This window comes from Rhipicephalus microplus, chromosome 8, assembly GCF_043290135.1.
Source record: "Rhipicephalus microplus isolate Deutch F79 chromosome 8, USDA_Rmic, whole genome shotgun sequence".
Taxonomy (NCBI): Eukaryota; Metazoa; Arthropoda; class Arachnida; order Ixodida; family Ixodidae; genus Rhipicephalus; species Rhipicephalus microplus.
In genome coordinates, this window is record NC_134707.1 from 93,826,932 (window position 1) to 93,838,990 (window position 12,059).

The 12,059-nt window shown below is 40.8% G+C and overlaps 1 long non-coding RNA gene across 1 annotated transcript in view; it reads left to right on the top strand.

Moving 5' to 3' along the window:
- The first annotated feature begins 2,748 nt into the window (after positions 1-2,748).
- The window catches only part of LOC142769251 (uncharacterized), a 41,808-nt gene continuing 32,497 nt past the window's right edge, over positions 2,749-12,059 (top strand). The window contains exons 1-2 of the long non-coding RNA XR_012885726.1: positions 2,749-2,969; positions 6,271-6,314. This is a non-coding gene — a long non-coding RNA (uncharacterized LOC142769251). The remainder of the gene's footprint in view (positions 2,970-6,270; positions 6,315-12,059) is intronic.

Consider the following 12,059-nt stretch of genomic DNA (forward strand, 5'->3'; position numbering starts at 1 on the left):
GGTTCAAGCGTGATACAAAGCTTGCAAGTTATTGTGAATTGTATGCGGGGGGTAAGGCTGCCTCTTTTCCTGCGATGGCCCGCTTGGTAGCACGTCTCATCACGATTCCGAGGCTGAAGCTGGGTGGCCTCGGATTCTATTTCTTTGTGAGTGAGTTGGAGTTTATTTTTGAGGTTGTTGTTGGGCTTCTGCGCCTTCCATGTCCATTGAAAAGCTCGTTTTGCCTCTAAGAAGTGCGCTAGCGTCGAGTACCTTTTGGAATTTCAACCTTCGTCGAAATCTCCATAGGGGTGCTCTTCACTACTTCTTTTCCATTAGGGATTGTACCAGTCTGTTTTGTTTGGCTCCGAATATATTTAGAATAGATCTCAATCGGAACATTTATACTTAAGCGGTGGTTTAGGTCTAACCTGCATCATAATTTGCAAGACATAATGATTTCTACCAAGCTCCTCCTGAGGCTTATCCCATTTTCCCTCAGTGCCGCCGATGAACGCAAGATAGGGTATAGTTTCTTGACACACCAGTCACACAAGCGTAGTTGTAGGGACACTAAAGGGTCAAATAATTTTTAGTTTATTAGTAAAGTACCACAACCCTATTCCGAAATCGCCCCTCTTACAACGACATGGCGCTCACAGGGCCGTGTCGAAGAAAAGCGCGAAAAGACATACAGGTGGAGACGCCATCTTTAGTTTCCAGCACAAAACAACCTGACGTCATAAATTTTCAAGGTGACAAGGTCATAATACATAGCTTCTTATCACTAGAAAAGAAGTAGCTTGTCAGTTGTGCTTACCGTACACCAAGCATACAAAGTTTCACAAAGTATCATCAACTAAATGTCGTGAAACCAAAAAATTAAAGCATCCACCTTGATACTCTCGCTAATAGTTTGGTTAATAGTGAAACATGTGGCCTTAGACATCTCAATTTGAAGTTAGTCATTATAAAGCAAGTCATTGTTTCTACGATAGCGGCTTTTTGCTCCTCTCCCAGCATTTGTTTCAAATGAATGCTGAAATAAAAAAATCTGAACCTGAATCTGAAAATCTGATTCTCTTCAGTCTATTCTTAAAGAAGTCGTTTAAATCTTGTTTCTGTCCGCGAAGGAGCAGTGCACTTTCAGGATGGCTTTTCCTTTTTTGTTAGGTCCCAAGTAGGGGCGCCACAATATGTAAAAAAAACTTTGATGGGTCCTTCAGTTTCACTTTCTAGTGTACAACGGAATAGCGTAATTGGGCCAAAGCATACTGCCTTCAACTGCACCGCAAGAAAATAAACGTTGGTATTGTTCGTCATTTCCGACTATGCAGAATACCTACAGCACTGAAGTCGCAAAGTGACCTCCGCACTTTGTAATGGGCCGACAGCTCTACACAACCCTCTCGTTGCATAATTCTCACATTTTCACACTAGGTGCAACTATCCACTACTACCACGTAGTAGGAGAATTTTCCTCCTTCTACTTCACATATTAATACAGTTTTTTACACTAAGGCGTTTCAAATATTTGCATTCATTTATCGTAGAACACATAATTGACACACAGCAAATTTGAGTTCAAACTTTTTTCTGAACCATGCGAAGTAGTTTGTCTCTTTCAGTCACAAATTTTAATGCATTGTTTGGAGATGCATCAAACTTGCATGACGTAATTTCATAGCACTCAGTGTTACACTTCACAAAAAACATGATGTAATGCTTTCTTTCGAGTGATTTTCAGTAATAAAGTTAATTAGTGCTTAAATAATGTGAGCATTATTTATGCGTCCCATCTTTTCATCTGTACATACTCATCATTGCCAGTCAAGTTAAGGTTGTGGGGCACATACTTGAGACAATAAAGAAGAGTCTTGAGGGTACTTGACGCCATCATTTCTAATTATCCTGCAAACAAGTAACTTCAATACTTCATTAAAAAGTTCTTACACCCGAAATGCATGCACGTTCTGTTTTTTGTTAATGTATTCATTTCGAGTGAATAAAAAATCTCGACGTTGTTCCTTCACCACCGCATGTCGAGCAATCATCGAACAAGTTTCGCTGAAAAATCCTCAGCAGTATGATTTAGTTACAATATTGCTAGTTGTACACTAAGGAAGCCTCCATGAACACACTAAGTTTCAAGTCATATGAAAAACACGCGGGGAATGATGTGTCATCGAAGTGGGTGTGCACAATTGTACATAACTTGTATGAAAACGATTTTTACGTGGCATCTAACGTCCCCATAGAACTATATGATTATAAGAGACGCTGTAGGGGAAGGCTCCAAAAATGTCGACCACCTGGAGTTTATGTGCACCCATATCTGAACACACGGTCCTACAGCATTTTCGCCTGGATGTAAACTTCAGCCGCCGCAGCCAGAATTCAATCCCGCGACTTACGGGTCAGAAGCCCCAGTATCACAGCCACTAGAGCACCACAACGGGGCTTTCAAAAAGTTATTATTTAAATATTTCCTCTATTTTGCAATATCGCACACAGACGAAGCCGCCTTCACGACCACAATGAGCGCTGTGACATCCTCGGCGATATTTTAAAGCGATAAGTAGCCGTATATAAGGCCATGGAATTGACGGTTAAAAATTAAAGTTCATAGCTATTAGCATAGTTCTCCAATGACTACCTGCAGGCTTTTTCAGAGCAGTCAATGAACCACTGACCAATAAAAATCTGTACGGCGATGATATTTAAACATTAGGCTTCATACTGCACATCATTTCTTAAGACACGCGTTAGTACTATTTTGCCGCCCATATCATAATATGCAGCCTTTCTCATAAGGCGTAGTTTACGGGGGTATTTAAACATCCTAAGGAGATTTGTTAGCAACCAATTGAGCACTTAGCTTCACTACAACGAGTTATCACAGGCGGACAGAACGCAATGGCTTTAGTGAGTTTTCGCTACTCTGTATGTTTGTAAGTGTTTTACCAGTTTTTCACGCAGATGCTGCCAAAGTAAGTTCCATTCTTCTGCTGAAAAACGAAGTTTAGGCCGCAAATATTGTTGCTGTGTTCGAACTGCTTGCGCGAAATCTATTTGGAGTTGCTATATCAAAATTTCAAGAAAATGCAAGTACCCAAGATTCTTCCCAATATGTTAAAACATTGGCACTAATAATAAGAGCCTTCTGTCTCTGTGCTCCCTTACATACTAGAAAAAAAAAGACGAACGCATGTTCGTTCAATCGTGCACTGTGGCAAAAGCTGCTGACGCAGTTTTCTGGGGTTACCATAATAGCGAAAGTTGTGCTAATTGGTGGCTCATGCTTAGGATCTAAAAAGAGCGCGAAAAATATTGACAAGGACAGAGGAAGAGACGGCTCCATGCTGATCAGCGCAGTGTCGTCTCTTCTGTCTTTGTCTATATTTTTTGCGCTGTTTTTACATCCTAAGCTAGGGTTACAGCGCTCAGCCCAGCTTTCAACTACCAACTGAAAATCCGGGGTTGGAGGGTGTGGAAGTTTTTGGTGGCTAAGGTGGAGAGAGTAGTGGACATGGTGGAAATAGTAGTGGATATGCTAGAAGCTGTGCTGCTCATGATAGCTGATGGTGGTGAGAATGGGAAAAAAATTGTTACAGAGGGGGGTGGTGATGTTGCATTTTGTTCAAATGAGGTAGTGGAGAGCTAGTAGTGGTGACCATGCAAAATTCTGGCCGACGGTGTCGATTGAAAAGAAGTTTGCTAGATGGCTTGACAAATAAGCTGGATGGTGGTGATGTGATGGAAGAATCATGAACGATGTTGAAATGTGGAAAATTGAGGCCGCCGTAGGAGAAATAACCAATTTGGAATGTTTATCTCTAGAATACGCCGTGAAATATCTTTCAAACGAAACGAATCCTACGTTTCCTTTATCTATGTGGCATAAATAGCCGCCTCCACTTTTGTGAAGCACAGCAGCAGTGAATGTTTGGATTTTGGGCTGGTACTTACATCACTTTAGATTCGTGACTTGATGTATTTTGATGTTTACAAGACAAGAGGTGCCGGTGAAAACAGTGATAGTAAATGTGTTACATCACCGTGAAGTTGTCGAGAAATAAATCAGCCCTATTTCGTTATTGCCCCTTTCAGCAAGTAGACCACAAAACAGCGGCTACATGATATGGCTTGGTATAAATGCCACAAAGGCAATTCTTGCACACCACATTACAGTACTTTAACAGTGAGAGTAGGTGCTACACCAAAACGCAGAACTTTAGTTTTCGACAACCATTGAAATAAATACAGCAAGCATGTCATCCGCTATATTGGTCTACCACCAGAATTTCCAACAAAGGTCAAGCCAAGCGTACTCACAAAGCCCGTTCAAGTGTGATCACACCTTTTATGTTTCGGTATACACAATTCAGACGAGTGCAATAGACTGTGCAACTTGGATGAGGCATCACTTATATCGAATGACGCAATTTTTTTTTCTGTTCTAAAGTGTCCACACAAAAGCAATATGCTCCCAGCAAATGAACGGGACCTGTCCCAGGCAGGCACTGGTTGAACTCGCTGGCACTGCTCCGACTCGTATGCGAAAATGCTGACTTGTTGATTTGTATGCATTACTGAACCAAAATGATGAAACACTTCTTCCCGCCCAGTGCATTCGTTTTTCGTCAAGCCTTATGTATAGCTGTAGCTAACAATAGAGCTTGGAATTAGTGGGATGGCAACGGCTGCGCTAGCCACCCTGCCTCAGCCGTACGCTGCACGAAAAAACATCACAGTACACAATCAATGACACATGAGTGTTTATTGAATCAGCTCTGAAATGGCATAAAACTTTTTCACATGTCGTCATTTGGAAAAAGCGTGAAGTGAATATCAAACCTGGCAGTCACAACCGGTAAACTGTAGGTGCTCATCGGTTCACTTCAATTTTTATTGTTGAATTGTAATAGAAAGGTACGTTGCCATTATTGCAATGCCATTCATCACCGACAGCACATGTATCTGTTTAATAAATGGGCATATTTAAGCAAGACGTCAAGGTCTTGTCTGTTTCGAGCATGCTACAAACAAAAGTGAAGCGAAACGGTGAATTAGCTTGTCGACTACTCATTCTGCAAACAGAAAAGCATGTTTTGGTGTGGTGTAGTCGCCGCACTACCACGCCACGCTGAAACAAGATGTACCTAATTTGCTTCATCAAGTACAAAATAATCTACAGAAGAAGTAGTTTTAGAAATCAAGAAACTTTGATACTCATGTACCCATTCTTTCTTTTTTTCCTTTTTTTTCTGGTACATAATTGCTTGGCTAAGACTTAATTGAATAATTTATAAGCTAAGGAACATTTCGCGCTTCTATAGTTCAAAACTAAAAAACCGCTTCCGATTCATCAAGAAACAATGAATGATTTTTATTAAAAGACCGGCAGTTTGCTCTGGAGAAGTAGCGAGAAAGTTGTTAATAAGTACTGTGCCGTCCTATCCAACCGATATTCAACCGGTTGGTGATTGTGAGGAGCCCTTTACAGTAAACTATAAACTTCGGAAAATCCTTTTGAGTGAAAACACTTAGCTGTCATTTAAACAATAAAAACATTAAAAAGAAGTATTTTTCTTAACCTGAGCGATAACAAAGAACGTGTACAAAGATTAGAAATATGATTTACCTAAATTTATGCAGCGCACTGTTGAATAAAACAAGCCGATTTCAAAAGGGCGCCATGAGACTAGAACTTTTTTTTACAACTTGCGCCAAAATATTTTTACGGTACAGCAAAATTCACGAAGTATTCTATCAAACTTTGTGGTTTGATAGAATACTTCGTGAATACTTCATAAATTAATAATGATTCAAAAGTTTAGACGCTTAAAACACCATACTCATTCTCTGTGCTTCTTCGTTGTTTGTTGAGTAAGTCAGGCGTCTAGAATCTTCCTTATTGCTAATTTTTTGGTGCAGTGATGTTTTTTGGCAACTTAGTATAACATAATGGTATGGCAAGGTCGTTTTACTTGTTGAGCTCACTGAAATACAATCTACATGAATATATTTGTAATGTCCTTACAGAAACAACACTAGATTACTAATATTATCACAAATTTTCTTATGGCGAAGCGTTTCTACCTAATGTTTTGCCAAAGTCATTTTTTCGCACAGGTGTGCTACAGTAGTAAAGAAGCAATTTATTTCTGACTGCCAATTTTTCTTGTCAATTTTCTACGTAAGACCGCCGTTCTTCATCGATTAACTTGAGAAACCACTGCTATTCGTAAGTTTACATGTATAAACCATGCTACCCCTTCTACTTTTCAGGAAGAACCTGAAAATATTAGAAAAACATGCCTGGACCCTGGGAAGTAAGTAGATCGTATTTTCACATCGAATATTTAGGCTACCGCTTGATTTTATTGGCCACGCTCACAGACTCTCAAGAACCTGAAGCCTACAAATGTACTCATCATCAGGGAGCCGATGCAAACCATGAATGCATCTCTGAAATGTAGGGGGCTTATTCCTGTTCACCAAAAGCTGTTTCACATGACGTTATTGGTGCGATAAAAAATAGTTCTGTTAGCAACCACTGTGGTTTTGTTCGAGATGAACTGCTAGTAATTAGTGAGTATCGCTTTGTTATCGGCGTGGAGAGCAAGGTTGCTTGCTATAGTTATTTATCACATGCACTGCATTCTTACTCAAACGTAATAGGAAAATCTCTGTGTTGTAAAAATTGAAAAGTCTCATCTACGATAGTGAAGGACACGACTGGTTAGTCATATATTATAATCTTTTATTCAAAATCATGTCAAAGTGCAAATCAGCGGGCGTCATAAAAAAACACGTCAGCGCAGTTTTATGGCCCCGCCGGCTCGGCATAATTTCTAAGGAAGTTGCCGCGCGAGAAAAAAACAGTGAAAAGCAGTGATCGCTCGTCGCTGATCATTCAGGCGAGATAGATCAGCTCTTTCTCGTTTGTATTTTCTTTTTTTTTCGCCAAGAGTGAATTCGCAGCCTAAAACCCTCTGTGTCGAGCATCCATCTGAAATGGTCTTAAGGCGACAACTGCCACTTTCGACGTACTGTGTAATCTACCAATTAGGACACAGCCCGTGTAATCTACCACATAGGACAATAGTCATCATACGCATTACGATGAGTTGCTGTACAAACGTGTTAGCCTTTATGAGGAGGTGGGTGGTGTGACTCTGCGATGATGCACATTGCCGCCGGGCTATTTCGCGCTTCTTTGGAGAACATACATTGGCAGAGACGAGTATGGGGTGCCATGGGCAAAGCCATGCATGGTTGATACTCCGGAAGCACAGCTCTCTTAGAGCGCAAAACTTCGTGAGCTCAGAAGACATTGCAATAGACGGTGTCGTGAGGAAAGCTCCAACAAATGGTGCCCCGAGAGCAAGGCCGTTTGCGGCAGACCACATGAGATGATGTTTGTCGCAACTTGAAGAATGCGCCCAACCGAAAAAACGTCTTTTTGTACCGCGTGTCAGCACTGTCTCTGTTAGGAAGACAAACCAAAAGCTTAGGATTATATCCTTTCACAAGAAATGATTGCGAAGAGAAAGTAGAAGATAATAGTTTTCATCACCCGAATTTGAAGACATGCTTCTGGATGAACATTACAGATGCAGGTTTAGCGCATGTGTGCTGGAACCTGTACCCTTACGACATGATTAGGTTTGAAAATTGAGAAGCGTTCGCACCAACTTGTGACCATGCTGCCGAATCAAGTTCAACTAGCTTTGTCTCATTTTCATCAGCAGCAGCATAAGACGCCTGGCGCTGGGAAAAAGCATCTTTCACGCCCCGCTACTCAGCCCTTCCTGTGATTGCTGCTGCCACTTTATACCGGCAAACGTCCTAATATCTTGTGCCCACCTGACTTTCTGTCTCCCCTTAAACAGCTTGCCTTCTCTTAGAATTCAGCATGGGATCCTTAATGACCAGTGGTTATCTTGCTTTCGTGGTATATGCCCGGCCAATTTCATTTCTTTTACTTGATTTCAACTTATCCTCGGTTCATCCCCTGACCCACTCTACTCTCTTATTGCCTTCTAAGGTTATACCTATCATTTTTCTTTATATCGCTCACACCATTGTCCTCAACTTGAGAAGAACCCTCTTTATAATCCCCCAGGTTTCTGCTCCGTACGTAAGTACCGGTAACATGCAGCTGTTATATACCTTTCTATTTAGGTATAATGGCAATCTGCCATTCATCATTTGAAAATGCTTACCGAATGTGCTTCACCTCATTCTTAATCTTCGAGTTACTTTAATCTCGTGGTTGGGCTCCGCGGTTACCACCTGTCCTAAGTAGACGTACTCGTTTAACACTTTGATTGCACTACTACCTACGTGGAAGCGCTGTTCTTTTCCGAGGTTGTTGTTTATTACTATAATAAAAAATTGGGACAAACAGAACGGTTATTTGAGACCAAGTAGGATCGTTGGCCTTGCCAGTGAAAGCAGTGACAACGCCCGAGCCGCATAACCCACTGCTTCTTCAATAGAACTACGTTTATTTTACGCACATTACAATTTAAGGCTTCACTTGTGCTATCCTTGCTTAATTCAGTAATGACGAATTTCAATTTATCCCCTGAGCTACCAGCAATGCAATGTGATCGGAAAAGCGCCGGTTATCATGGCACTCTCCATTAACTCATATCCATAACTCTTCTCAGTCTAGGTCTCTGAAAACCTCCTAAAAGGACGTGACAAATACCATTTGGGCGATCATATTCCCCTGTCTTACAACCTTCTTTATTGGTAACCTGTCGCTTTTTTATAGAAAACTATGGTGGCAGTTGATTTGATGTAGAGTTGTTACAAAATGTTTATATACGATTTGATGCCTTGATGTCACAGTGTCTGCATAACTGCTGCAATCTTTATTGAATCAAAGGCCATCTTGTAATCAATGTAGGCTATGTACAATGATCGGATGTATTCTGAGCATTCGTGCACCATTTCATCTATAGTATGATTGTGGTCCATTGTTGAGTATTTTGTACGAATTTCTGGTTGATGACTTGATTGATTGAACTGCAATGTTGCCTTAATATGTTAGCAATTACCTTGGTAAAGAAGTTGTATATGACTGAGAGCTTGTATATGACTGATTGACCTCTAACTATTCCAGTCCTTGTCGTCCCTTTTCTTACGGTTTAAGATGATGTTAGCATTCTTCCAAATCTCTGGCACCCTCCCCGACAAAAAACAATTCGCAAACAGGGTGGGCAATTTTTCCAACACAACCTGTCTTCTGTTTCTCAGCGGCCACCTAAACCTGGTCATTTCTTATGATAAAGTTTATTCTCCTCCTCATCCTTTGGCTCTTCCCATGTACCTTAGAGCATGTTCAAATCTCTCAACATTTTACGTTTTTACATCGGAGACCCTACGCTTATAATCAACTGCCAATGTTCTGCCAGTTCTATTTTGTGTGTTGTGTTTGAGGCTTTTATGCTTTGACATTTCTCAATAAATTTCTTCGTTTCCTGAGAGGGCTTGCTATTACCCTCTATACCTACCATACCTCCAACTTCCACTGCACACTCTGTGATGACACTCGTCAGATTATCGTTCACTACGTGAACGCTAAGGCTCGTTTAACCAATGATTGCCTAGTATCTACTCTGAAAGAGACGCAATTCCTGTACATTCACTGTGGGTGCTAGCTCATATATGGGTTGCTTACGTACACGTTTCTGTCGTTCATTCTTCAACTCTAGGCGAATTCGGGACTTCACCAATCTATGGTTACGGCATTGGACCTAACCAAGCACTTCGGCATTAGGCACGATGCCTAGGTGTAGACTCAATATGAAGTATATTTTGTTATTACTTTCGCCATTAGGGCTCTTTCTTGACCACTCACGGTTCACTCATTTTCGGTACGAAGTATGCAAATCCGTAAATAACTGCGTTCTGCGAACTGTACTAATACCTTTTCAGAGGCATTTTAATTACCGATGCCTTACTCCCGGCTGCCTGTCATTTAGCCTGCTCCTTCCCTACCTCAGCATTGAAGTGGCCCATCAATAAAGTATACAGTGTTTTTACCTTCCTAAATGACAATTCAGCGTTTTTATAGAAGCTTTCATCTAATAGTTCATCATGGCTGGACGTAGGCAAGTAGGCCTGTACCATCTTCCTCTTTTATCTCTTATAACTTTGTTTATGATAACTGCTTCTGTTGGAATAATGCTATATTATTTCTTTATGTTACCAGCTATAATTCTGTGGATAAAGAAACCCTCCCTTTGTTTTCTTCTCATCTTAATTTTAGCGACGCCTAAACAGTCTATCACAATAGACAGAGACGCACCCATGTTTTGGCCACACTCCAAAGACATGCTGCACGGAACTATTTCACACGAAACACAGGGACAAAGGAAAATAAACGCAGCTAGGCGAACGAAGTCAACAGCTTATCATTATTTGATGTGCGTATGATAACTAGCGTCAACTGACCTATTTGCCGAGTGCCTATGTACAGCTTTCGTATTGAATGCTTATTAAAACCAGATAGCCCCGCCGTGGTGGTCTAGTGGCTAAGGTACTCGGCTGCTGACCCGCAGGGCGCGGGTTCAAATCCCGGCTGTGGACGCTGCATTTCCGATGGAGGCGGAAATGTTGTAGGCCCGTGTGCTCAGATTTGGGTGCACGTTAGAGAACCCCAGGTGGTCCGAATTTCCAGAGCCCTCCACTACGGCCTCTCTCATAATCATATAGTGAATTTGGGACGTTAAACCCCATATATCAATCAATCAAAACCAGATAGCCAACAATGCAACTACAGTTTTATTTTTCAGAATGTGACAGCTGTGAGGATTTTTTAAAGAAAAAGTTCAAACACAAGCATTGCTTTGTCGTTGGCAGCTTGATTGTCACGTAGTATACCTCAGTTTGTTTTCAGCTTGATCTGCGGTAATAGGGGCGAATAGCCTTTAGCACGATGATCATCCATTTATGGTGTCTGTGATCAACGCTCAGTGCAAACATATAGAAAAGAAAAAAAAGCTAGACTGATGTCGAGCATACTTGTGACAGAACAATATGTAACGTCTATAAGCACATACCCTTTATGCTATACAGTAAATCCAAAGCATTTCATACAATAATTCCCAGAGAGGAATTTAATGCTGCGATTGAGTACCCTTATAGGAATCATGGGAAGTACAGGCTTCAGATTGGATCGCGTTAGCTAGTTAACTGTCGGTGGATCTTTTTCTACGGTTTCAGTAGAAACTGTAGAAATGACTGAAGGTGTTGAAGGTGCTAGAAACTGTAGAAATGACTGAAATGACTGAAGGTCTGCCTTTGTTGTTCAAAGAAGCTGAAAATTGTTAGGCTTCTCAATTCACTGCAACGTTGGAGCTGTATAAGTCGTGTTTTAGAGTTAAAGCGAAACGTCGTCCACTCACCCTGCCCATAGATGTAGCGTCCCGTGCCAGTGCAGGATGTTACACCAAGTACACGTTTGTGGTTAGTGCGTCTTGCAAAACTCTTTGAAATCAACTGCAAAACGACGGGGACGCAAAGTAGACGCATCGCCACGCTCTTCTGACTCTACTTCACAATAAAATCAAAGGTGCGTTGGGAGCCAATTACTTAGACAGACGCATCTTGCGTTGCAGAAGACGAAACGATAGTGTTCCTTACTTAATATTGAACTGTAGCATTTCTTACCAAACATCAGCGACTTTGACCGTATCTATCTATCTATCTATCTATCTATCTATCTTTCTATATATATATATATATATATATATATATATATACATATATATATATATATATATATATATATATATATATATATATATATATATATATATGCCTACGACATTTAGTTCTCCTGGCCGTTTTGATAATGGTATCGAAACTAAACTTGGTATCACATAACATGACTGTATGAAGCTATTGGACTAGTCATAACATGAAAATCATGACATGCAAGTCATGAAAGTGATGATTTACACTCAATGACCCTGCATCTTTTGCGGTGTTTTCGTTCACATGACATGTTGGAAAACTGGTATGGTAGGGCATGATTTCATGACAAACAAAAACCACAG